General features: G+C 40.1%; 1 long non-coding RNA gene across 1 annotated transcript in view; it reads left to right on the forward strand.

Moving 5' to 3' along the window:
* Nucleotides 1–19,352, forward strand: part of LOC103177868 — a 135,402-nt gene extending 116,050 nt beyond the window's left edge. Inside the window, exon 3 of the long non-coding RNA XR_006085138.1 lies at nucleotides 19,136–19,352. This is a non-coding gene — a long non-coding RNA (uncharacterized LOC103177868). The remainder of the gene's footprint in view (nucleotides 1–19,135) is intronic.
* Nucleotides 19,353–27,209: the final 7,857 nt, after the last annotated feature.

Here is a 27,209-nt window from a genome sequence, read left to right on the forward strand (position 1 = left end):
ACAACACCTCCGACAATGCACTGCATTGGACTATGAACTTACACTCCCAAAATGGAGTTCAAACCCATGACCTTCTGACTCAGGGGTGAGAGTCCTGCAACAACAACAACAAGCATAAAAATGTATTTATATAGGGCTTTGAGAGGACATCACAAGGCGCTGGACAGTTGAAGGTTCACAACTGAGCTTGTGGATCGGATTCGGGAGGGGTGGGGCCAAAACAAGGGTAGGGAGGGAAATGACTGTAGGCATGGTCAAAGAGAAGGTCTTCTAGCAGACCTTGAAAGAAGCAAGGGAAAGGGGTGGGATGAAGGGATTTCGGAATCGTGTTCCAGAGAGTAAGCACAGATAGACTGAAACCCCAACCTCCGATGGTGGGGCAGATAGAGTGGGGTTCATGAAGCAGGTCCATGCCTGCCAACTAAGCCAGGTTGAGACCTCAGACTTTAAAAGTTTGTTTGAGATCGACTGAAATACAACCTTAGTTTTAACAGCGGTTGGGCAATATCTGTGCTTCAGAAAAGAGAAGAGAGGTTCACTGAGCATTCTGGCCAATAGTCCTCCAGACCAAATCAACCATTTACCTTATGGTTGTTTGTAGGTAATTGCTGGTGGAAATGACTGCCACGTTTGCCTACAAAAAACGATCACTACATTTGACAATAATCACCTGTGTAGCTCTGAAACCTTTCTTTGAAACTGATTAAATAACAATAAAAATACAAATTTGTTCTCTCGGGATCAATTCTATTCCGAAATCACACCACCTTGCTAAGCCAGTCCAGAACCTTGGTATCTTGTTTGACCCTAAACTATCCTTTCTACCCCACATCTGCGCCATGACCCGCTCTGCCTTCCCCTACCTCCGCAGCATCGCCCGGCTCCGCCACTGTCTCACACCGCAGGCCACCGAAACCCTCATACATGATTTCATTACATCGAGGCTTGACTATACAAACTCTTTGCTTGTCGGCCTCCCCAACTCCTCCCTCCATAGGCTGCAGATCATCTAGACCTCTGCTGCCTGTGTGCTCTCCTGCTCCAGACTCTGTGACCCTACCACCCCCATCCTCACCCAACTCCACTGGCTTCCCATCACACAGGTAGTTCAGGATCCTGGTCCTCACCTTCAAAGCCTTCCATGGCCTCGCTCCCCCCTACCTCTGTGACCTCGTAACCACTACCATTCTGCCTGCTCCCTCCGTTCAGCGGGTTCCGGCCTGCTTCACGTCCCCGCCTCGCTCGCTCCACTATTGGCGAGCGGCCTTCTGCCACTCTGCCCCCACCATCTGGAACTCCATCACGCAGTCTCTCCGCCCTTTGCCTCCTTCAAGACCCATCTCAAGATCCTCCTCTTTGACTGTGCTTTCGATCTCCCTGCTTCCCCCCCCTGCCCTCCACCCTCCCCGATCCCAACCCCCAGCTTGGGTCCGAATCTCTGTCTATCCAGCTCCTTGGGACATCCTTCCAACGTGAAGGGTGCTAAACAAATGTAATTTTGTTGTTGTTTTTGTAGTTGTACTTGGAATTTGGAACTCATTGTCCCCAAACCAGGAATGTGACCGCGTTTTTTGTGTTACTTCTACAAAGAAACTGCATGAAATCAATGCTACCTAATGCAATAGAAAAGGGGCAATGTTTTGATCCTTGTCATGATGTGTTGCTGCTGGTATTGTGAGTTGAGGGCTTTCACTGATTCATTTTGCAGTGTGTTGTCCAAATCAGAATGCATTTTTCTATGGTTGTGTATTTTAAGTTACACTAAATACATATTACAAGCCATTTAGTGATTTTCATTAAACATGTTAATCATAGCAACGCCCAAAAAGGTTTTAAAATGTAAAGCTTCTATAGATGGTGGAATCAAAAATGACACAGGTTAATAATAATAATTCTTGCATTTGATACAGGACCTTATCACGTCATATTAATTATTATAGACACTTGAGAGTTTCAGAAGGGTCGTGGAACTTTTGCGGGAGATAGATGGTTCTTTATGAATACAAATTAAAGGCAAATTATTTCAATTCATGTACATCCAAATTCTGTAGTTCCACCATGATAAAAAATGTTCCTCACAGATCTCACATCAAATTGGATCATATATATTTTCTGTCAGCATAGGCTCAATTAAGTATAACTTATTCATAAGTTCATCTGGTGAGTGGAAGGGATCAAGCTCTGAGTCCATGACCTTGCCTCTATGAGGTATACTCACTTTATGTGGAACTGACAAAGATACAAATGGGAAAATCTCAGATCGATCCATTGTGGTAAATGTCTCTTCTCTATCCTTGTAGCATGAATCAGTCCATCATGGAAATCCGATCAGTGGGGGTGGAAGATGGTGGGGGGTGGGGAAAGAAGACAGTGTTCCTCCTGCGGCAACTATCGCTTGTCTGCATTATCTCTTTAATGCAGGTCAAGAAGCTATCCTACTTCAGATTGAAACACATTCAGAGCTGTAATGAATTTGTGACACTGAATGACAAAACAGAAATTACCGAATGGAACCATCTCTTTGGATGCAAGAGCAGCAACGTATAAATCTCAAAGAGGTAAATGGATATTTTGTGGTTTTATTTCATGCAAGCAGTTTTGCGGTTAATGTAAAGGATACATTTTCCACAAGCCAACACAAAAGAGTTAATAAAATGATTTTCCCATGTGAAAGCCACACAGAGAATCCTTTATTTACATTCAATAAAGCCAAAGATAGACAGCCATAATTAAAAGCATGACTTTAAGCCATAAATCATGCCATGAAAGTTTATATGCCCCTGAGCCGCAACGTTAGAAAATCATGACTTTAGGCTGGTGTTGTATGATTTGTGAAAAGATGTTTTCCTTTCTTAATCTTTTTTAATTTAAACTACAAGTGTCTTTGCCAGAACTAAACCTTGCTGTCTAAAAAAAAGACAATCTGCTCAGGTCTGCTCAGACAATCTGCTCAGGTCACTTTTTCACCTGCGACTGAATCTAAGGGAAGGCCAGCCAGGGGGAGTAAAGAAAGCTCAAGGCCTCACCACATGGTAGACCTCTGATGGAGAAGGTGATGTGACTTTTAAGTGTCATTCCTGAGAGACTATGGCACTATGAGTACTGCGAATAAGAGTAAAGAGTGAGGAATGGGAGGGCAGGCACTGCCCAGACTCTAGACAATGCAGAGGAGAGCAATGAGGATCATCCCTATTGTTAGAGGAAGCAGCTATGAGCAACACGTTTTGAGATGGGGTTGAGAAAGTAAACAGAGAATGATACTTTCAGATGCATTGAGACCAAGAACAAGAGGAAATGGCTTAGAGTGGTAAAGTGCAATCTCTAAACAGAAACCAGGAAATATATTTTGTTACCTAGGGGGTAATTGACAACTGCAACCTCTGGTTACAAAGAAGAGTGGTTGAGGCCAAGGTGATGGGAGGATGGTAGGATGGGAATTCTAGAACGATGAAATGAAATGGGTAGATGGACCTTCTTCATCTGAACCTTTCTTCTGATCTTGGGTGCAGAATATTGACTGCAAACCCAGGTGCCTGCACCCAGCCAGGTCTGTTAGAAGTAGTTAATCTGTTCTGCCTGCCAGGGACACTGGTTACTGAGGCTTTCACCTGTATTGATAAACCATGATTCATGAACCAATCTGTCTCCGTGCACGTTCAGTTTCTGCCTGGCTTGAGTGGTCCTTTGCCACTGTTAAGGTGTAATAATGTGCACTTATAGTACGCACACTCTAAACTGTGAAGCAGCATTAGGCTCATTTGAATTGTAATGCAATCAGAAATCTAAAAGCGGAAGACAGCTATGCACGTCTTCTGATGTCTCCATCCTCACTTGATGCTATAATTTGTGCTGTGAGAGTAATAATCAGTGACAGCTTGGGAGTAGATATTTTCTGTACAATACTCTGTTCAGTGACGTCATGCAGGTTCATACCAGTGAAATCATAACAGGGAACTGAGCAAGATTGGGGAACCTTCATGAATAGCTCTGAGACACTACCCTGCATGGAGGGCACTATATAAGTGCAAGTTGTTGTTGTTGAATATTTGCTCCAAGGTTGCTTTAGACCAGCATTTGTAAACTTTTTAATAAAAAATAAAGAGTTTTAATGAAGAGCCGTTGTTTCTAATGCTGTTTGTGAAGTCCTGTAGCTCAGTGGTTAGAGCACTCGCTTTGCAAGCGAGAGACCTGGATTCGATTTCCGGCAGGGTGAAACCTTGGACAAACTTCCTTATCCCACACGCCTGATAATAATCCTTAAAAAAAAACGATAATAAATTGGTCACTTCAATCCACGACTGTTTGTGGGACGTTGCTGTGCCCAATTGGATGCTGCATTTTGCACACAAATATACAGTCAATTAACTTTACAGTCTATTCTGTGAAGCGCTTTGAGACGTCTAGAAGACGTGAAAAGCTCTATGTCAAATGCAAGGATTATTTTCATTATTACCGAATGTATCCTAAATTCGGTAGTATACTTAAACAAGAAAAGGAAAGTAGTTGTCTAATCGGAGGTCTACTAGGGCAAGCAGACTCTGATCAGACATTCCAGTTACAAGACATTGAAGTTAACTGGGAATACCAGTCTGCATGTGTGACTCTGATTTGGTTGAGTCACCTTTAAAATAGAGACTCGATTTCAAAGGTGACTCAACCAAGTCAGAGTCATGCACACAGACCGGTATTCCCAGTTAGGAGAGAAGCAGAGGCCACTTAGTATGAAAGTGTAATAAAATTTGCACACACATCAAGGGGTGAGAACCGTTGCAAGGCACTATATCATATGCAAGGATTATTATTATTATTATTATTATTATTATTATTATTATCATCATTTGCTACCTTTAACCACTGTACCCTCTTCTCTCAGATTGCTGAACCATTTTCTTTCTATGCACACTGTGGTCATTTACCGCTTGTGTTTTTGCCGATTGTTATGCTGTGAATTAATCCCCTCACCTATTCATTAAGTGCTTTGATGTGAAAGGTGCAATGTAAATTGTATTGTATTCCTTTCCTCCAAAGCTTACCGTGCCTCAGACGTCTTGCCTTCTTTGACCTACTTCCCCCCCCTTCCTCAGATATGTTACCACCCCTTCCTTCCTGGGACTGCAACTCTCTACAATTCCATTAGTTATTATGGGTTGCCATTTTTTTACTTCAAAAGACAATTTTTGCTGGGCCCTCCAGATCCCCATCTCCACCCACGCACAAACAAATAAATAAGCAGGGAAACTCTAAACTCCAAGGCCATAAAGAATGCAAATAGTCAAGAACGTTTGGACAGGGTAGAGCTTTTCTTTTTGGATGTGAGGTGATTGAGAGGTGACCTGTTGGAGGTATTTAAAATTAAGCAAGGATTTTTTAAGTTTAATAGACTATTTCCACTTGCGCGTGGATTCTCTTATTAAGCCATAGTATAAAGTAGATCCAATTCTCTGCTTCAATGACCTTCCACAAGACTATTATCCCACAAGTTTATTATCAACCAGTTTGGATGAAGAAGGCTTTTTGGCCCAATTTGATCTCATCCTTCCAGAATATCAACCCTCACTTTACAGCATCAAGCTGTTTCTTAAGTCATCCCAATGCCCTGGCCTCAACCACACTTCCAGACAACCTGTTCTGGTCATTAATTACCACTTTACATTAAAAAATGTTCCATTGGACTTTTACACCTGTTCTTCGATTTGGTGAGAAATAGACTGTAGGAAATATGCGCTGATGATCTACCCTTGACCAAAATTGTGTTATCGTCTCCTTGTGGAGTGACTGGCAGTGGTTGAAATAGATCATATTCCATTTCTGTAGGTATACAATCTCACGAATGTGGATTCGGCTCACCTAATCTCCAAGAGGAAGGTAAAATATATTAATAAACCTAAGAAGGTGATTTTGTTTTCTCCCAAACTTAGCGTGTGTGACTCTGACTTGGTTGAGTCACCTTTCTCCCAAACTCCCCTCCCCTCACTCTGACCATTTCCCCCCTGCTTGGGTCCTGACCCAACTGTCCAGCGCCTTGGGACGTCATGAAAGACGCTCTCTAAATGAAATCTTGTTGTTGTTGTCAAAGAACTTGCACCTTTATACCTCATCTCTGTCTTCCATACCAGCTTTGTTAAGTCTTAAGCAATGTAAAATTATTCTGATTTCATGGGTTACTTTCATAATATATTTTAAACGCTAATAAAATGTGCTCTTTATGAAATGTGAATTTTTTTATTATATTGTTTTACAATAGTCTGTTTTATGATCTTCTAAGTCATATAATCAACAATCATTGTAAACCCCTTAATATTTTATAGGGATAGGATTAATCTTTTATTATCTGATGATAAGCAGAGTATTAGAAATGCATGTATTAATTGCTTTTTTTATATAAATTTTTCTTTTCTTTTTCCCCATTGGCATGTGTCTCTCTCTTGCTGGATGCAATTCCAAAGACACTGCTTGCCATCCATTCGTGGAGTCCTGTAGCTCAGTGGCTAGAGCACTCGCCTCGCAAGTGAGAGACCTGGGTTTGATTCCTGGCGGGGCAAAATGTTGAGTGAAACGAAAGTTTCCTTACTCCACTTGCCTCTGTTTACCGAGCAGTAAGTAGAAACCCGGTAGTTAGTTGATTGGCGGATCGCGTTTCCGGGGGTACTAATTCCTTAAAAAAAATTGGTCACTTCAATCCACGACTGTTTGTGGGGCACTGCTGTGCACAATTTACTGCTGCTTTTCGCCCACAAAACATGCAGTCAATTCACTTTACAATATATTTTATGAAGGGCTTTGAAGATGTGATAAGACGCTATATCAAATGCAAGGATTATTATTAGTATCCAGTTTCCCGCCCAAGTGACTATTATTCACATGTGAGGCTTGGCAGTGAGTGTTGACTTGACTGGCCACTTGTAAAGGGATTTACCTCTCCTCACATGCATACAACCAGTAGAGAATGCTGGATAGAGGCAAGGAGCAGGAATTGTTTTCCTCTCCCTAGCCCTGGGAAGCCTTGGGCCAGTTAATTCTCCCTATCTCACCCTCAGCTCAGACTGGGATGTGACCCAGCAAGTGCCTGATCTGTAAGATGTAGCTCTATCCATTACACTATAAGGGCTGCCTCCGGCATGCGTAAAATTCAATGGGATTTAATTTTAAATTGATTTTCTTTAAATCCACCTGAACAATGAAATCAAGAGTTCCCATAAATTGCATTCGCAGTATTTAAAAAGACATTTCTACCCTTTCAAGGAGTGAGCTATATATGGAAACGGAGGTTAACTATTAACCATTAGAGGCAAACCTTTTGTCAAACAAACTGAAAGTTTGACAGATGCTTAAATGTTTGCTGTCACCTTGGTTGAATGTAAGAGATATAGGTTGATTGTTATATTGTTTTTAAACTTCCTGACCTGAGTAGCTGTGTGAATCTAACTGTAGTATTTTCTCCTTCTTAGCAAATTTGAAACGTGTTGATTATTATGATAATAATCTTTGCACTTGATATTGCACTTTAGCACATCGTTGAGATGTCTCAAAGCGCTTCACAGAGTTTTACTGACAGACTGGCCAGCCTGGCTTATCGGCAGGAATTGGAGGGGCAGACTGAGAGAAGGGATTCTTACCACTGGGTTCCTGTTAACTCTGCAAATCAAAGCTCTGATGGGTAGGATTGTCCTTGCTGGACTAGCAATAGGAAGTTTGCCAATACTCTCAATGGCAAGGTTTTAGTTAGCGATATCCAACGCACACTCTCGGATCTTCAAGCCTTCGCTGTTGCCAATCTACATCTCGTATGGATTTGGTGAGCAATGTACGACAACTCTCCAGGGAGAGAGCGCACACTCCATTCCAGACACAAAGAAATTTCCATGTATGGGAGGCATATATATGTGAAACTCTGTATGGTTTTGCCCCGACCCTTTGATTAAAGTATAAGAGTAGGGAAGTCTTGCTGCAACTGCATAGGGCCCTGGTGAGACCACACCTGGAATACTGTGTGCAGTTTTGGTCTCCTTATTTAAGGAAGGATGTACTTGCCTTGGAGGGGGTACAGTGTAGATTTACTAGGTTAGTACCAGGGATGAAGGGGATGAGTTACAAGGATAGGCTGACCAATTTGGGCCTATGTTCTCTAGAATATAGAAGAATTAGAGGGGATCTTATAGAAACCTATAAGCTCATCAAAGGGCATGATAGAGTAGATAGTGGGAGGTTGTTTCCCCTGGTTGGAGAAACTAAAACCAGGGGTCACAACCTTAAAATCAGAGGCAAGTCCTTTTGCACTGAGCTGAGGAAGAACTTCTTCACTCAAAGGGTGGTGAATGTACGGAACTCACTACCCCAAAGGGCTGTTGACGCTCAGTCCTTGAACATATTCAAAACTAAGATAGATTTCTTATTGCAAAAGGGATTAAGGGATATGGGGATAAGGCAGGGTCAGGTTATTATCTGGAGTTAGATTAGAAGATCAGCCATGATTGAATGGCGGGGCAACCTCGAAAGGGCCGAATGGCCTACTCCTGCTCCTACATGTTATGTTATGATCTTATGCTCATTATGCCCATACCTTCTGAAACTCCCTGCCTTAATCCCTCTGCCTTGCTTCCTCTTTGCTCATCTTCAGATCACACCTCAACACTTTCCTCTGTTCCTACAGTCATTTCCTCTTTCTCTCTGAGTCGACGTTAAACTTTGCCATTGTTAAGTGCTCTGAGACGCTACTCTATGTGAAGGGTGCTATATAAATGCAAAATAGGGGAGTAACCCTCATCCTTTATTATGTGGTGATTGCTCAGTTGTTTTTTCTTTCGCTTGCATAATCTTTAACTTAGACCAACAATATCGTTCTTTTTATCCCTTTATATTTTTGAAAATACTATAGTAACTCCTCTGACCTGTCTGCTCTTGTTCTTCAAAACTTCATATTGTCGTATGTGCTCTTTTTTCTCCCTGAATCGCCTAGCGTAGTGGTTAGTGTGTTCTCCTTGCAAGTGAGAGGACCTGGGTTCGATTCCTGAGTCGGGCAAAACCTTAGGCAAGTTTCCTTACTCCACACGCCTCTGTTCACGTGCCGTAGAATGTACTCCCGATGTGAAACGAGTTATACAAATGTAATTTGTTGTTGTTGTTTACCTAGCTTTAAGTAGGAACTTAGTTGTTAGTTGATTGGTGGATTGTTTTCTGGGGGTAATAGTCCCTCCAAAAAAAATTCTGTGAAGTACTTCAAGACATTTTGACAATGTGATAAAGTTCTCCATCAAATGCAAGAAATATTATTATTAATATTTTTCATCCAAATACAAGAATTATTATTATTATCATTCTCAATCCATGACTGTTTGTGGGAGGCTGTTGCACACAATTGGCTAACGTGTTTTGCCCACAAAATATAGACAATCCAATATATTCTGTGAAACACTTTGAGACGTCTTAATGGTGTGATAAGTTGCATCATTTATCAAATGCAAGGTTTATTATTATTATTGAGTCCTCACATTGCTAAAATCAAAACTCTTCACACTTTATTCTGCTTTAACATTATTTCCCAGGAACTCCCTTGCGTCTTTCTGTTTTCCTTACCTCATTTAATATAGACTTTTTAAAACACAAGCTTGGCTTCACCAAATCACTTCTTGACTTATACTGTTTCTTTACTGCTTTTTGTAACCTTGGTGGTGTACTGGACTAAAGGTCACAGACCTTCACCTATTCTGAATAGAAATATCACTCCCAGGGCTGATAAATATTTACCAACTGAACCATGTAGTACATCTTGTTCCAACGTATGCTGGAAGCATTTTCAATGATGATGTCCTCTCAGTGACAGAAGATACATGGCATTGTTTTAGGGAATGTACTGTATTAAGTGATGCACGACCCCAACAGTATTTGCTGATCAGAATTGTGGAATCTGAAAAATTCTCAATTCTGGTGTCTTAAAATGTGTGCAATTTTGGAAAACAGTCTTTAAATTCATCTTTGATTTGGGGGCTGATTTTCATTTTCTATCTTTGGTGAAAAAAATTCTACATTGTAATACTGACAATTTCTGAAGATTTTTCCTCCTATAAACTTTAGGAAACAAATACACAAAGTGAAATGAATCATTCCCAGCAGTAAGGGTACATTTTGGTTCTTGTCTTGGTGTTGTGATACAATGAAGGAGTCAGACAAATGGACCAGATGGAGGATGAACATAAGCGAGTGACAAAACCAACAGAAAATATTTAATTTCATATCTACCAATATTCAGAGTGCATCATAGAAATGAATAATAATATCCTTGAATTTGATATAATCATGTTGTTGAGACATCTCAAAGCGCTTCACAGGATATATTGTAAAGTGAATTTACTGTGTATTTTTGGGGCAAAATGCAGCAGCTAAATATGCTCAGCAATGTCCCGCAAACAGTCATGGATTGAGAATAATAATGATAATAATAATAATTATTATATTTGATATAGCGCTTTTCAAGTCTTCTAGACGTCTCAAAGCATTTCGCAGAATATACTGTAAAGTGAATTGACTATATATTGGGAACACTCAGCAGGTCAAGGAGCATCTATGGAGAAAGGAAAGTGAGTCAATGTTTTGGATCCATGCCACTTCGTCAGAAGTGGGGCATGTTGGCAGGGAGAGGCTTTTAAGCACTAACAGAGAGGGGGGAGGCAGGGCAAGGAAGACAAAGGAGAAAATGGGGTAGAGGACCGAGAATGATGGGTTAAAGAGTTGAGATGCTACCTGACTTGCTGAGTGTTCCCAGTGACTTCTGTTTGTGTTTTCAAATTTCTAGCATCTGCAGTATTTTGCATTTTGACTGTATATTTGTGGGCGTAATGTGGCAGCCAATTGCGCATAGCAGTGTCCCACAAATAGTCATGGATTGAGTGACCAAATTATTGTTATTTTTTTCTTGAGGGATTATTATCAGGCATGTCGAGTAAGGAAGCTTGCCTACAGTTTTGCCCTGCCGGGTATCGAACCCAGGTCTCTCTTGTAAGGCAAGTGCTCTAATTACTGAGCTAAAGGACTCTAATTCTTGATTTGAATGAAAAATATTAATAGTAATAACTCTTACATTTGATAGAGCTCTTTATCACGCTGTGAATGCATCTCAAAGTGCTTCACAGTACTTCACTGTGGAGTTTAGTGACTGTGTATTTTTCAGGTGTACATGTCATGTGGTTAATGCAAAATGAAAACCCCAAACAAAACTTTGCTTTTCATTGTTGTTCAGACACTTGGTGTCTTCCCACATTAAGAACTGATCTGGAACATTTCAGCGACTTGACTGAGACAAAAACAAGCAGAGGTTGCTTTAAAGCAAACATCTGAATACCCAAATGCGTGAGGTATTCAGCAAAACTGAGGAGGAGTTGGATACTTTCAGTTTCCTCAAGGACACCGACAAAGCTGCAAGATTCTTGACAAGCTATGAAATGCTTTGAGTAGTAGATTACAATGTAGAAATCATTTTTAGTGCATAATAATTTGTTTCCTACTCTACCGTATTATTTCACAGCATTGGTGTGTTAATGGTGTTTGTACTTTTGTCACGTTGGGTTACTGATGATGGCTTTAGTAGACCGCAAAAAACTTTTTATGAAGTCATAAATCTGAGACTTGTAAACCCACACAAGACCTGCTCATTGAAATGCCGGAGCCCCAAACTTCACCAATTTTCTTTCTGAATGCGGTAGCTATTGTTACATCTCGAGAAAAGCCATTTGGATCTGATGAGCAAGTTGAGAATTTCCTTCAAAATGTGTGAAACCATTTGGCGGCAAATGGCTTTTGTGATTCCCATTATAATAATCCTTGCATTTGATATAGCGCCTTTCATGTCAGGAGAATCGTCTGAAAGTGCTTCACAGGATTAATCATAATAATCTTTGCATTTGATTTAGTGCCATATCACGTCGTTGAGACATCTCAAAGCGCTTAATTTAATTTACTTTAAAATGTATTTAATTTACTGTAAAGTGTGTGTGTTGTAGGTGAACATTGCAATTAATATGCTTGAAATTACATGAAGGGTGCATATCAAATGCAAGAATTATTATAATAATTTAACATCTTTCTATCCTGTAAGAAATTATTTGATAATGTAACAACTAGTTTATTCATGTTTGAATCCAAGAGGCAGGTCTGCACACTGCAAACTCACTTGTAAAAATGTGTTTGTTGGTTTCCTGGAATTACAAATAAATGAAGCTGCAACATGGGAAAGAAATCAAAGAAATTACAATACATCTCACATCAATAACAGCCAAGCCCAGAGAGAAATGTAATGGGCTGAAAGCCCAGAGACATTCTTGAATTGCTTTTCTTGTTCCAATCTGAATTGGGATTGTGAAAAGTTACAATACAATTTACATTTAGATAGCACCTTTCACATCAGGAGGACATCTCAAAGCACTTGACAATGCCGACTGGGCACATGAGCTAGATGTGGGAGCTGAGGAGGTGGGCAGGGGAAAGATGACTAAAAGTGCAGTCAAAGAGATATGCTTTGAGAAGGACCTTGAACGAGGAGAACGGAGGGCAATGAAGTGAAATGAAAATCTTTTAAAATTCAGACTTTTGCTTGCATTGAAGTTAACTAATTGGACTTACCTGACCTGCTTCATGATTGAGATGTGCACTGTGGGAGATTACAGGCTGCTCTATGCAGGTCGCAGGAGCTGCCAATTTGATTGAACATTTTTTAAGTGATCCATGTGTTGCAAATGCTATGCTACAAATTGTTCACAAAGCAGTGGAGAACGGTCTTGGCAGAAACTATGAAATAAACATATGTAAGTTTGTATGTTAATTTATTGCAAATGTTATCCAGGCCAACATCACAGTATAACACTTCATTTTTATTCTGTTCTTTTTTTTGCATTAACAAAAAGGGCATTCTTACTCACCGTCCACCAGAAATCTGGCATTCAAACCAGCTCATTAATATTTAATTCTTAAACACTATAGCAAAAACAATACCTAAACTCACAGTGATTCAGTTCTAGTGTAATATCAGTCAGTACAAGTCACATTGGGACTGAAAATATGGAAATTTGCAAGGTTTATGTAAAATAGCACAGTAATCAGGAATCTAACCTGGGAACATTCTATTCTGTGTTGTTATTGCATCAGGTTCAGCCAAAGGGCATTTACTCGTTTGCTGATCAATAATGTAACTAGTATTTTGTCAATGCATTAAACAAGGAAAATAGCCAACAACTGATAGGTATGATTAATAACCTGATTTCCGATCATAGGCTTGTTTTTTGCTTTTGGACCTTTGTTTGGCCAAACTTCCTGCTGGGGAATACAACTTTGGGATTCTTTATGAAATTTGATTAAGAAATATAAAGTAGAGTCCTGTAGCTCAGTGGTTAGAGCACTCACTTTGTAAGCGAGAGACCTGAGTTCAATTCCAGGCAGGGCGAAACCTTGGGCAAGTTTCCTTACTCCACACGCCTAATAATAATCCCTCTAAAACCAAAAACAATAATAAAAATTAGTCATTTTCAATCTATGACTGTTTGTGGGACATTGTTGTGCGCAATTGGCTGCCGCGTTCGCCCACAAATATAGTCAATTCACTTTACAGTGTGTTCTGTGAAGCGCTTTGGGACATCCTCCCGACGTGAAAAGCGCTATACCAAATGCAAGGATTATTATTATTATTATTAAAAAAAACACATCCCAAAGATTGGCTGACAAAGGCCACTTGGGGCCAGTGTGTTGTTTTCTTATCTCTTATTTGACTTTGCTGGGCAAAAAAAAATTTGAGTTGAGGTACAGATCAGCCATTATCTATTAGAATGGCTGAATGGCCTACTCCTGTTCCTATGTTCCCACATATATATATTATATATAATATAAACAAATAAAGGGAAAAGCCCAGAAGCAAAAACCCAAGTGGTAAGATTCTAAAATGAATTAGAAACAATGACAATGACAAACGATTGTATCAAATGTAAGGATTATTATATCCTTTTAAATTTCACCTACAAAAACACATTCACTATGTTTTCCTTTGTTTTGTTTAGCCCACAAAATACACAGTTACTGCGCTTTACAGTATATCCTGTGAAGCGCTTTGAGATGTCTAACAACATGATAATGAGCTATACCAAATGCAAAGATTGTTATTAATATTAGTATGACATTTGGTGAGATTTTACTCTATTTCTAAAGCATATGATGCGGGATCTATTTGTTTGTTTTCAGACCAGTTCCTCATGGAGGTCAATTCTTTATACACTGACAGCTTGGGTGCACCCTGAAACAGGGTTTTATGCTTTGATCATACGATTATACTATCATACTCTCCACAGCTTCAATAAAATTCTTCTAAACCAAACAAGTCCTTGCGTTGAACACCTTAGTGTAAGCTTTGGAGAATCTTATGTGACTGAACATGCTCGATGAATTCATGAAATTCATGAATTCCCAAAGGAAAACACCCACTGATATTTTTAACACAGCAATAGATCACTTGTCCTCACCTCAGGGAGCCAGATAATTGGAAACAAAGTATTCTTTTGCAATTGTAATTTGTAAAGTTTTCATTGGATACATTAATGCAAGTGAAAACATCCTGTAGGATTTATAGTTTGACCAATTAATTTTTATAAGTTACTTAAAAGAACCAAATATTGCATCATTGTGGGATATTTAAATTGGATTCAACCATATCTTACTAAAGGAAGGCTTTGTCAGGTAGCACAGCAGTCAGTCTCAGAAATATTGAGTTTAGGAGGAATCATTTCATTCTATTTTATAGAATGTACCTTGAAATGTTGGTTCCCAAAGCCAAACTTCCCAGTTTGCTGGTTTCCTCATTTTAAGAATAAGTTCCAGGGATTCCTTTGATTGCTTTGATTATTTTAATTACTCTGATTACCTTCTCTTTTGATCGTGCCTTCAGTCATTTTCCCTCCTCCACCAACCCCCAACACCCCCGACAGCCATCCACCCCCACTCCTGTCTTCCAACATCCACCCCCCCGGCCTGCCCTCCACCCCTCTGTGATCCCAACCTACAGCTCGGGTGCAAATGAGCCAATCGAAGTCAATGCCAAAAAGGATATAAAGGATTTCCTTTAAAATCCTGTGAAATGCAATAAAAAAACATTTGTGGCTCAAAATGGAAAATGATACTAATAATATTAATCCTGTGCTTACATTTCATATAGCATCTTACCACATTGTCAAATTCTCAAAGTGTTTCCCAAAATAATAATAATAATAATCATTGCATTTGATAAAGTGCTTTCCATGTCTTCTCAACGTCTCAAAGCGGTTCACAGAATAGACTGTAAAGTGAATTGACCATATATTTGTGGGTGAAACGCGGCAGCCAAATGTGCACAGCAGTGTTCCACAAACAGTCATGGATTGAAAATGACCAATTTATTATTGTTTCATTTTGGAGGGATTATTATTAGGCGTGTGGAGTAAGGAAACTTGCCCAAGGTTTCACCCTGCCTGGAATTGAACCCAGGTCTCTCGCTTGCAAGGCGAGTGCTCTAACCATTGAGCTACAGGACTCCAAAATGTTATTGTAAGGTATAGGGACTGATTATTTTGTTGGCAAAAGGGCAGCCAATTTGTGCACTGAAATGTCCCACAAATAGCCATGAATTGAATGGCCAATTTTAACTGGGGGAGTGTTGACCAAGACACCATGGAGAAACTCCCTTCTCTTTTTGAATAGTGCAATGGGATCTTGAATGTCCACCTTAACAGGCAGACGGGATCTCAGTTTAATGGCTCAACTGGAGGACAATTCATCTGACAATGCAGCACTCTCCCAGCCTAGAATGTGAGCTCAAAGTCCCAACTTGGAGCCCACTACCTTCTGACTCAGATGCAAAAGTGCTGTCAGGCTGAGGCAGGATGACACTTTTCAGAGATATAAATACTTTTATCTGCTAGCAAGGTGATAGGAATTCCTTTTTTTCTTTCACAGCATTTAATAATATCTGCAAGGTTCTGAGGTTTCACAGAATGCTGATAAGTTTCAGGAAATTTACAGCTTATAGTGATAAAAATCAAATGGTGTGTGAATCTATAATTAAAAGCTAAGCAGTGTTAGGGAGATAAATCAGAAATGCATTCAATGGCACAGGGAGGTAAAAAGGAGAACATTAATTAAAAATGAGTAAAATAATAAAAGAATCTCTCAAGCATCAAATAATATATTTAACCTGCTCCAGGTTCTTTCTCAAAGTGAATGTTGTCTGAAATCCTCCATCCTATTACTGACTTGTAACTCACTCCTGTGTTGTACTCCAATGGTCTTGTTTGCTTCTGATTCTGTTCTTCAGCTGTAGAATGTGAGCTTTGGTGCCTGAATCAGATGGTATAGATGTATTTAAGAGGAAGACAAATATATTCATGAGGGAGAAGGGAATAGAACTGTATAGGAGGGATTAAGATGGGATGTATGGATTTCTCAGTCTGGTTTTGATGGGGATGGGATTTCAACATGTGCCAGACACCTGGCTGACCCCAGGTTTCGGGGGTGGGTGGGGGGGTGGGTGGCGGGTGGAGGAAGGAAGGAGGGTGTGGAGACACATGTGGAATATAAACACTGGTTTGACTAAATAATTATATATTCTATGTATCTACGGTATTTGAAATATTTTCAGGAGTGTTTTAGGGAGCCAACCTCAAAGAGCAGAATTCATCCAAACAGAAATCATTTGCAGGGCAATGTGTAAGGTTTGACAATGGACAGAGATACTGGGTTTCCTCTTCAACCATCATCCTCCAACCTCACCCTCCACCCCTCCTGATCCCAATCCCCCACTCAAGTGCAAATCCTTGGGAAAGGCACTATACAAATATAATTTGTTGTTGTTGTTTCATAATGATTAATTAACCTGCACACCATCAAACCTTCAGTCTTTCATTGTTTGCAATCTACCCACGTAAATCAAAGCTTTGTAACTTATACCTGATAATGATTATCACTGCAAATGGCAATGCATGTCGACACTTTAATGAAGTATAAGAAAACAAACAATATCATGTATCAATATATTTGTTTGGATAGTGTTTCACAGTACAGGATTATATTTCTGGTATATCAGGTGTATAATAACTTTTTTAAAATACTGTATCATAAAATGAAGACGTCGATGAACATCACAGTTGAGAATAGATGACAGTTTTGATGGATTAACATTTGTAGTGATTGAAGCAGAACTTCTTAACATGATAGTCTAACTCCTATCATTGTTGTTCACAAAAATGATCCATGATCATGAGAGTGTGTGTTAGGAATATACAGAATAAGGTTCCTGTGGTAGTGTGTATTACGACATGCTGGTTAGATGCTCAGGCACTGCTAAGTGACCTATCTAACAGAGTTGGGATGCCACCACTGAACACACTGAGTTCTGTGGGGGAAAGGAGGGAGGTTGGATATCAACCAGCATTCCTAATCTATATCCAGTGATCTTTGCTGCAAACCTTCAAAAATGGGTGGATTCCTGGTTCGTAATGTTGGGCAAGTTTCCGTACTCCACACGTCTCTTTTTACCTAGCAGTAAGTAGGAACCCGATTGTTAATCGATTGGCAGATCACTTTTCCAAGGGTAATAATACCTTAAAAAATATATAAATTTGGTCACTTAATCCACGACTGTTTGTGGGACACTGCTGCTGTGCGCAATAGGCTGCTGAAGACGTGATAAGTTGCTATATAGTAATATAAATAATTCATGCATTTTTTAGCGCTTTTCATGTCTTCTAGATGTCTCAAAGCGCTTCACAGAATATACTGTAAAATGAATTGACTGTATATTTGGGGCGAAACGTGACAGTCAATTGTGCACAGCAATGTCCCACAAACAGTCACCGATTGAAGCGGCCAATTTATTGTTGTTTTTTTTCTTGAGGGATTATTATTACGCGTGTGGAGTAAGGAAACTTGCCCAAGGTTTCGCCCTGCCGGGAATTGAACCCAGGTCTCTCACTTGCGAGGCGAGTGCTCTAATCCCTGAGCTACAGGTCTCCACTATCATTATCAAATGCAAGGATTATTATCATTAATATATTTTCTTTACAGAATTTCTCCCTCTTATCCTCTCACGATACAGATGGCGACAGCTACTCATTAACTTGTCCCAGTGGCTGTTCTTCATGTGTGAGTCAGGGAAGTGATTGTTGTCAATTGAGATGTGTTTAGCTGCCTCAGCAGCTATGGAAATATTCCAATTCAGCTCGTCTTTACCCAATAAGTAGACCTTGGAGCAGCTTCAGTCAGAGGCAGACACACTAGCAGATTTCGCTCCTCTTATTCCAAGGGATACTGACATGAGTTGTAGCATGCTCCCAACCTCCCTCCCTCCCTCTCTCAAGAAGGTACATCTCAAAACACGTCTCTTTGATCGCTCTCAGTTATCTTTCCCCTCCCTAGCCCCTTGGGTCCGACCCCCAGCTCAGGATGCCCATCTAGCACTGTTAAGCGCTTTGAGATGTCCTTCCAACATGAAAGGTGTTATATAAATGTAAATTGTACTTTATCGTATTGTTCTGATGGAGTCTAACTGTTCAGTGCAGACAAAACAGTCAAATCTCAGGCCCAAGTTCCTACATCAAATTCAGTGTTAACGTAAAAGTTGTTCTGTTGCAGTTGCTTTTAAAATGGCTTATTTAAGAACTTTCCAAAATTCTGCCTAATTGCTATGTTAAGCCGATGACGGTCTTAGCCTTAAGATGTCTCTATGGCTTAAATATGGCTGTGCTTTTAGCCATGTTTCCCCTTCTACCCCCTCTTCAGCTCCCACCCCAGCTCGGATGCCCAGCCAGTAATGTCAAGTCCTCTGAGGCGTGAAATTAACTGAATAGATGTAAGCCGTAAGTGCCATATGATGCATTTACTTGGTGAGTCATGAAGGGTACAGTTTCTACATCCTTAACTTGGATTTGTTAAATCCAAGTTTCACCCACAAAATACACAATCAATCCACTTTACAGTATATCCTGTGAAGCGCTTTGAGACATCTCGATGATATGATGAGGCGCAATATCAAATGCAAGGTTATTAATCTCTCAGATGCTCTTTTCTGTTTGCACCAATTCACTTCTCTTGGGTTTACTCATCATTCAGTAACAGATTGACCATGTATTTACAGAGCACAGAAGAGGTCTCTGAGGCAAATGACACAGATCCAGCAGCACTATTGGGCATGGAACCTTATCTTGTTCGAAGACTTTCCTTTCGGGCTCTACAGCTTCCACCATTAGCCTTCAGACTGGCTGAACAATTTGACTGGGAAAAAAACTCAGACACAGAGCACATACCAAGGCCAACTACGCTTGCTCTGAAAGCTCCCCCTCTAATTGCCATCACTGCAGCAGACACCTCAAGGTAAGTGAAATTGAACAGTTCTTTAGTTACCTATTGTAGCCGGTTCCTCAGGCCTTACTGTACTTTTCACAGCAAGATCCCAAGTGGAAGAAGTGGTGCCATGCATCATTAAGAAAAGGTTCTTGTGTTTAATATCAAGATCCTACTTTGGGTGTATACAGTGAAAGCCAAGGTAGATGTTTATAGGCCCCTGGCATACTTATTTACTGGCTGTGTGAGTTGACATTATGTTCAGGTTTTTATAATCCTGCTTCAGTTAATTTGCAGGGGACGTAAAACATCCCTGAGTAGAGGAACAATGCGAAAACACTTTTATTCATAACCATTAGGATGAATGCACTATGATTTGTCCAATCTTTGTCATACTTTGACTACAATAAAATTAAGATCATCATTGTCGATTCCTGAGAAGCTTTCAAATGGTGGGCACAGGAATAGAAGCAATTTTGAGATATTAATGCTTGTGTTACCTGGAACAGGATCCATTGTTGTATTGAAAAGCTATACAGACAACAATCTTTATCTGACAGAGCTTCACTGCAGATTATATTTGCAGGCTACTCTTCTTCTGTATTTGACTTTGTAATTTGAAGGAATCTGCATAGTAAGCAGTGATATAAACAAGTATTTAATAATGCTGAAGTTCAGCTCATTACGATGACAAAATTCACTTCTGCCTTCTAGAAATGATCCAGTCAGCACATTTCTAATTGTAATTCTGAAGGGAATCCTGAAGTGTATACTTTGGAGTGGGTGGAATTTAATGATGTAACATCCTTGAGTTGGTGCCAATGAAGAGGCTTAAAGCATAAGACACTTCGCAATTTTTTAAAAAACTATGGACTTTTACCAGTTTTGCATTTTGATTAACGTGTGGAAGTTCAGCAGCAGTGTACAGTAGCTTTAATTAAAATGAATATTTTAAAAGGCAGCATTCTCTTGCTATCGCTATAATAAAATGAAATATATTAAGCACTAAGCAAAAGTGAAACCAACATAAATCACTATCATCATATTGGAGGATTTGTTGAATCAGTCTTCTTTGTCAATACTGAAATCACTGTCATATTGAAGCATTTGCTAATTTTATTGAGCTGTCCTACATTATGTCAGAACATATTAGAGAAATAAAAGAATTTTAAAGTTAATTGTAGGGCTGTCTTTTACAGTACTGCCTGTACTTGGAGTATTGATATGTTGTACAGTACCATTCCTTTAGCGTAGTGGTTAGAGCATTCGCCTCGCAAGCGAGAGGACCTGGGTTTGATTCCTGGAAGAGCGAAACCTTAGGCAGCTTTCCTTACTCCACACTCCTGTGCCTACCTAGCAGTAAGTAGGAACCTTGTTATTAATCAATTGGCGGATTGGTTTTTCGGGTGCAATAATCCCTTAAACAAAATGTGGTCACTCAATCCATGATTGTTTGTGGGATACTGCTTTGTGCAATTGGCTTCAGCGTTTTGCCTACAAAATATAGTCAATTCACTTTTAAGTATATTCTTTGAAGCACTTTGAGACGTCTCGAAAACGTGATAAGGTGCTATGTCAAATGCCAGGATTATTATTATTATTATTGTCAAAGGTTAAAGTCATACCAGAGATCAGGGTATCGGCTGCCCGGCTTGTATTTTGGTTAGGACATTGGATATCTAATGGTAGATCTTCAGCATTGTGAAAAATGAATAGAAAAATATTTCCCTTTGAGCTAGCTAATAACAAACAGATGTTAACAGGTATTTATAACTGAAAGAGTTTAGTGTTATACCTCACTGGAGGCCTAAAATTTTAAGATATTAGAACAAATGAGAAATTAAAATAATAATAATCCTTAAAATTGGTCTGATGAATCAAAGTGCTTCACAAGATTTTACTGTCAAGTGTAGTGTCTGATTATTTTGCAGGCAAATACTGCAGCCAATTTGTGCACAGGGAAAATGGTTCCAATTTTGCTAATCTAAATTAATTCCAACATTCAAAAAGGGAGTAAGTGGATATCTTAAGGAATTACTAACCAGTGGTGGAGGAAAAAGCTTAAAAGGTATTTTATGATACTGTATCAACATTCGTCTGAAGAGACCTGAGGTGTTGAAAAGACTAGTTTCAGAAAAAGTGTGTCATGTTTCACAAATCCAATGGAATCTGTTAAGAAGGTAAATCAATCAGCGGATGAGGCATTTCCTGTGGATGCAATCTACTCTACTTGGATTTTTGTAATAGTTAATAAATCCTGCATCTGGCACTTTAAGAGGAAATTAGGGCTCATTGAATTAATCGCAATTTAGCCAACTGGATTGAAAACTGATTTAACAGTTGAAACAGGAGGAGAGAGTGGAGTTGATTTAATGGCATATTCAATATTCATCACACTAGATGATTGAAGTTTGACCCACTTCACTTTGTGGTGCTAATCATGGGCTCCTTTGGTGACCCAGGGTATTGGACATCTGGTTTATGGTTTTCAACTGGGAGTCCTGGATAGCAGGATGCCAGCTGTCCTGAATTGATTTGTTTGGTAAAAATCACACTAACCATCAGATCTGGATTCTAACTCCACATACGTGACTCCACAGATGTCACTGGTGAGGATTGATTCTGGGGATGTGAGGGTGGGGCGAAGGAGGGGATTGGGAGTATTTCCCTTCCAGCACCCTTGTCTTGGCCAACAATCCCCCAAATAAAATTGGTCATTTACTTTGTGGTGGTTGTGGGACAATGCTACAAAATATACTGTCATTAACCTTTATAGTATGTCCTGTGAAGCGCTTTGAGACATCCTCGACATGTGGAAGATACTAAATGTAAGGTTTGCTATTATTATTTGATGTAATAAATATTGAATTGACCACAAAATCCCTTCGTGACCTAGCACCTCCCTATCTTTCTGACCTCCTTTATCCCCACTTCACTACCCATTGCCTCTGTTATGGCCTCCTGCTTGTCCCTCATCCCCTCCACTCCACTATTAGCAGCAACGCTTTTAGTCACTATGCCCCGAAGCTTTGGAATAGAGACTGAAAGCCTGACAGACTTGAAATAAAAATTGACAGTCATAATAATTTGACACCAATTGCCTGTGAAATGCTTTGAGATATTTCAAAATGATAGGGTTTTTTATCAAATGCAAGGATTATTATTTCTTGTTAATATAAATAGTTTTGATTGGTGGAGAACAAGAGTGCAATATCAATGAGCCTGAAATGAGACAGAGGATTCCATATATTTTTTTTACCTCCTACACAACAGTTGGAATAAAATACCATCCCAAATACTTAATGTTCATGTTGATTGGTTTATTTACAGTAGATCTACAGAGCATCGACTTAAGTGGATAATTCAAGGTTATGAGAAAAAGAACAGACATAAATTGATCAAGTGCTGTGTGAAACACAATTTTTCCTGTTCTGGGAGCAAGAAAGTGTCAAATATGCAATGCTATAGGGGGAATAGCATGGTTTGTAATGTCAGATTGATATCCTAGATTTTGTTCAATTACCTTAGGGGGTCATGGAGAAATTTCACATAGTTGTATGTTGGAAATATTATGTCTTAGCAGTCACCTCCCGCAGGAGGTAAAATAAATTGAATGGAATCCATGATAGTACAAATTGTACATGGTCTTTTGAGGGAACAAGCTCAATGCACTGAATGGCTTTATCTCATTAGATTGTTTTAATGTTGTTTTACACTTTATTAAAGTGCACTGATAGATGTATTTCATGATATCTTATGCTCTGGGAGATTGCAATAACTGCATTTGTGACAAAGCAAGAATACCAGTAACAGACTGTACAGAAGAATTAAACATACAGAATGAATCAAGCCATGATGTTCATATGTCCTCTAAACTGTAAAGTGGACCCTTGCTTTTTTCACTAATCATGATATTTTGAGTCAAATGTTTGAGTATTTGGCTGACAGGCTGAAAAAGATACCTGTCAGCCTGGCTCAGTTGGTAGCACTCTTCCCTCTGGTTAAGAAGGTTGTGGGTTCAACACCCCCCCACGCATTCACACTTGAAACTCACAGTCTAAGCTGGTACTCCAGTGCAGTGCTAGGGGGTGAGCTGCATTATTGAAGGCGCCATCCTTTAGATGATTGCCAGTTCAGATGGACATTAAAAGATCCTGTGACACTGTTCGAAAAGAAAAGGGAGTTTCTCCTGGTGTCCTGGTCAACAATTCTGCCAAATAAAATTAGATACCAGGAGAAACTCCCTTTTCTTTTTGTACAGTGCCACATGATCTTAAACATCTACCTGTACAGGCAGGTGGAACTTTGGTTTAATGTCTCATCCGGAAGGCGCTCCAACAATGCAGCTCTCTCCAGCATTATTTTGGAGTGTCAGCTGATATTGTAAGTTCCAAGTCCCAAAGTTGGCAATCTTCTTACCCAGAAGCAAGAGTGCATTTCATATTTTTGTTACCTGTAAACTGTTCCTCTGTATTTAGAGTTTTTGTTTGTTCATACTGTCTCTACCCCATCAAAGGTATCTCTCACCCCACAGCTGTTTTTAATGTTCTGATAAATGGTCATTCCCAAGATGTTAACCTTTCATTCTCCATCAGACTCTGTTTTTCCCATTTCCAAGTTCGAGCATCAAAGCTCTTCTGTGCATAAGGGACCCATCAGCCCCTGTTGTCTGATGTTTTTAAATTAGTTTTTTTTAATGATTCAACTTTCCAGATTATCTGCACTATTATTTTTCTTCTCCAGTTTTCTCCCCTTGTTTCCTCTTCTGAAGGTGTTTGAATTCTTTTTCTTGCTACTGAGGAATGGTTCATGGCAATCAGGTGCCCTCTTGTACCTGATGGGGACAAAAAGCCCATCATGTGCGAGCCTTGATGGTGAATGTTGACAGGTTATTTAACTGGTTGAAATCACAGACGAGTCTATTTCTTTCCAGAACCAACATATCCACATATGCAAAGTGATCTGCAATGGCTAGTTTGCCCCTACTTAACATTGAGCGTTGAGATCAAGTGTGATACTTCAAATGTTCCTCTGCCAGAGATGGGACAACGTAGCACAGACCAGGATTTAATTGCTTTTATGGTTTCAATATAAATCCAGGTGTGCTGCAGGCATTTTAAAAACATTTTCAAAGTTTAAAACGTTTCTCTTAAAAGTTCTTGGAAAACTATTCTATTTGTTCCAATGCTATTAATAAATAATAACCACAAGTGTTTGGCATTAGGTGGAGATACTCTGGATGTTCTTAATTGCACCAACACAGACCAATCCTCAACCCTTTATCAAAAGCATTTTGGAGCAGATAAGTATAAATCAAATAATTGCAGTAGCAAAAAAATAAGGGGCATCAATGTGACCCTTTGACATTTATTTTAGTCCTGTCAGCTTGACATTGAAACAGCTATAGGATTGCAATATGGGTGAAGTAATGGTGTCTCAATCTCAGGCAAGGGGCAGGGAATGCCACAAGAGCTCTTCATTTTCATCAAAGGTCTCTTGCTCAATTATGTTGACAGACATAGGACTCCAGAGTATCCACGAATGTATTATTCAATGGGTCGTGCGAGACATTTATTTCCCTGACCCTTTATGTAATATGTAGCATTTGAACTGTTTTATTAATGCTTCTTTTCTAGATAAACATACAAGGGTTGAAAATGTGGTATTTGCAACAGAGAATTTGTAAATATTGAATCCTGCTAGGAAACGTCACATCACAAACACCTACAGGAACACTGTTTTAACCCAATCCATTTCCAGGGACTCTTGTTGATTATAATCTATAATAATAATCCTTGCATTTGATGTAGCGCCTTGTCACATCATCGATGTCTCAAAAGGCTTCACAGGATATACTCTAAAGTAGATGGACTGTATTTTGTGGGCAAAACACAGCAGCCACTGATGATTGGCAATGCCCCATCAACAGCCATGGAATGAGTGACCAATTTTTGTTGGAGGATTTGTTGGTTAGGACACCGAGAGAAACTCCCTCTCCCTTCCCTGCTCGAATAGTGCCGTGGGACCTTTAACATCCAGCTGAATTGGAAGAGGGGACCTTGATTTAATGTTGCATCCAACATAATCTACTTATTATTTCTCCACTCTTTTGTTGTAAATAACAATATGCATATAACTCAAACAGAAGTCGCTGGGACACTCAGCAGGTCAGGCATTAGGTCAGGCATCTATTGAGAAAGGAAAGTGAGTCAACGTTTCAGGTCCACGATCCTTTGTCAGAACTGGGGCATGTTGGGAGGGAGAGGGTTTTAAGGGCTAACAGAGAGGGGGGAGGCAGGATAAGGAAGACAATGGAGAAAATAGGGTAGAGGACAGGGGATGATGAGTTAAAGAGGTGTTAATGATGCAAAACAAAGATGGAGGCGGGGAAATTGCAACAATGCAAAACAAAAAGGGGTGGAATTTGGAACAAAATAGGCAAACCAGAGAGAGAAGAGGTATGTCTGGGATCCAGATGATGTGGTAATGGTCATAGGAGAGGGGGAAGGTGAGCTGTTATGGTCTGAAATTGTTGAACTCAATATTGAAGCCAGAGGGCTGAAATGTCCCAAGCAGATAAATGAGGTGCTGATCTACAAGCTTGCGCTGTGGCTCATTGGAACTTGTTCTCCATCCACGGTCTCCTATGCTGTTCCACAATGGTGGAGCTCAAGGCCGAGCTAGGGGGAGGGAGTAGGCTTAGACCGTATGCGCGGTTGAAAAGGAAGGGCTTCAGGTGCGACCTAAAAATGGGAAAGGAGGTGGGGAGGCAAAGGAGTTGAGGGAGAGAGTTCCAAAGTTTTAGGATACAGTGGCTGAAGGCATGGCTGCCGATGGTGGAGCAGAGGATTTGGGCTATGCTGAGGAAGCTGGACCCAGTAGAGCGGAGGTATCGGGTATTGCTATGGGGCGAGAGAAGCTTAGAGAGATAGGGAAGTGCCAAGGAATGGAGGGGACACACCTTTTTTCTCTCTGGTCAGCCTATTTTGTTGCAAATTTCCCCCCCACCCATTTTGTTTTGCACTATTAACACTACTATTCCCCTGTTGCGTTGCAATCCCCCTTTGTTTTGCATCATTAACACCTTTTTAACCCATCATCCCCTGTCCTCTACCCCATTTTCTCCCTTGTCTTCCTTGTCCTGCCTCCCCCTTCTCTGTTAGCCCTTAAAAGCCTTTCCCTGCCAACATACACCAGTTCTGACGAAGGGTCGTGGACCCAAAATATTGACTCACTTTCCTTTCTCCATAGATGCTGCCTGACCTGCTGAGTCTTTCCAGTGATTTCTGTTTTTCAGGCCGGTCTCACGGTCTCTTTGACCGTGCCTTCAACTCCCCTCTTGACTCTCTACCCCCTCCTTGCTCCCTCCCTTCCCTCTCCTCACCCTGACCATTTCCCCCCTGCTCGAGTCCTGACCCAACTGTCCAGCGCCTTGGGACATCCTCTTGACGTGAAAGGCGCTCTATAAATGGAATCTTGTTGTCGTTGTTGTTGTTTTTGTTTCAGATTTCCAGCATCTGCAATATTTTGCATTTTGTTTACGAATATAACCGATCCCCTTCTCCTCCTCATTCATCACTGGGTATCTTGGAGTTATCCTGTCCTACAGATATTCAGTCAAAGCTTGGATGAGTTGCTGCTATTGTAGTTGCCGAGATCACAGTAGATGTACTGATTTGACCTGCTCCTTGAAAGTAAAATCTGTTGTCTACTCGATAGATTGATGTGCGTCCCACGCTCTGTCAGCCAGCAATGAGATCTCACCTGAATTTACACTTTAATTTTTCCCAGCACTTGTAAAATTACACTCAGTTTCTGACTGCTGACCTTTCAACATCCGAGATATTACAAGTCTATAAATTTTATAC

This window comes from Callorhinchus milii, unplaced genomic scaffold (assembly GCF_018977255.1).
Source record: "Callorhinchus milii isolate IMCB2004 unplaced genomic scaffold, IMCB_Cmil_1.0 Scaffold1, whole genome shotgun sequence".
Classification (NCBI taxonomy): domain Eukaryota; kingdom Metazoa; phylum Chordata; class Chondrichthyes; order Chimaeriformes; family Callorhinchidae; genus Callorhinchus; species Callorhinchus milii.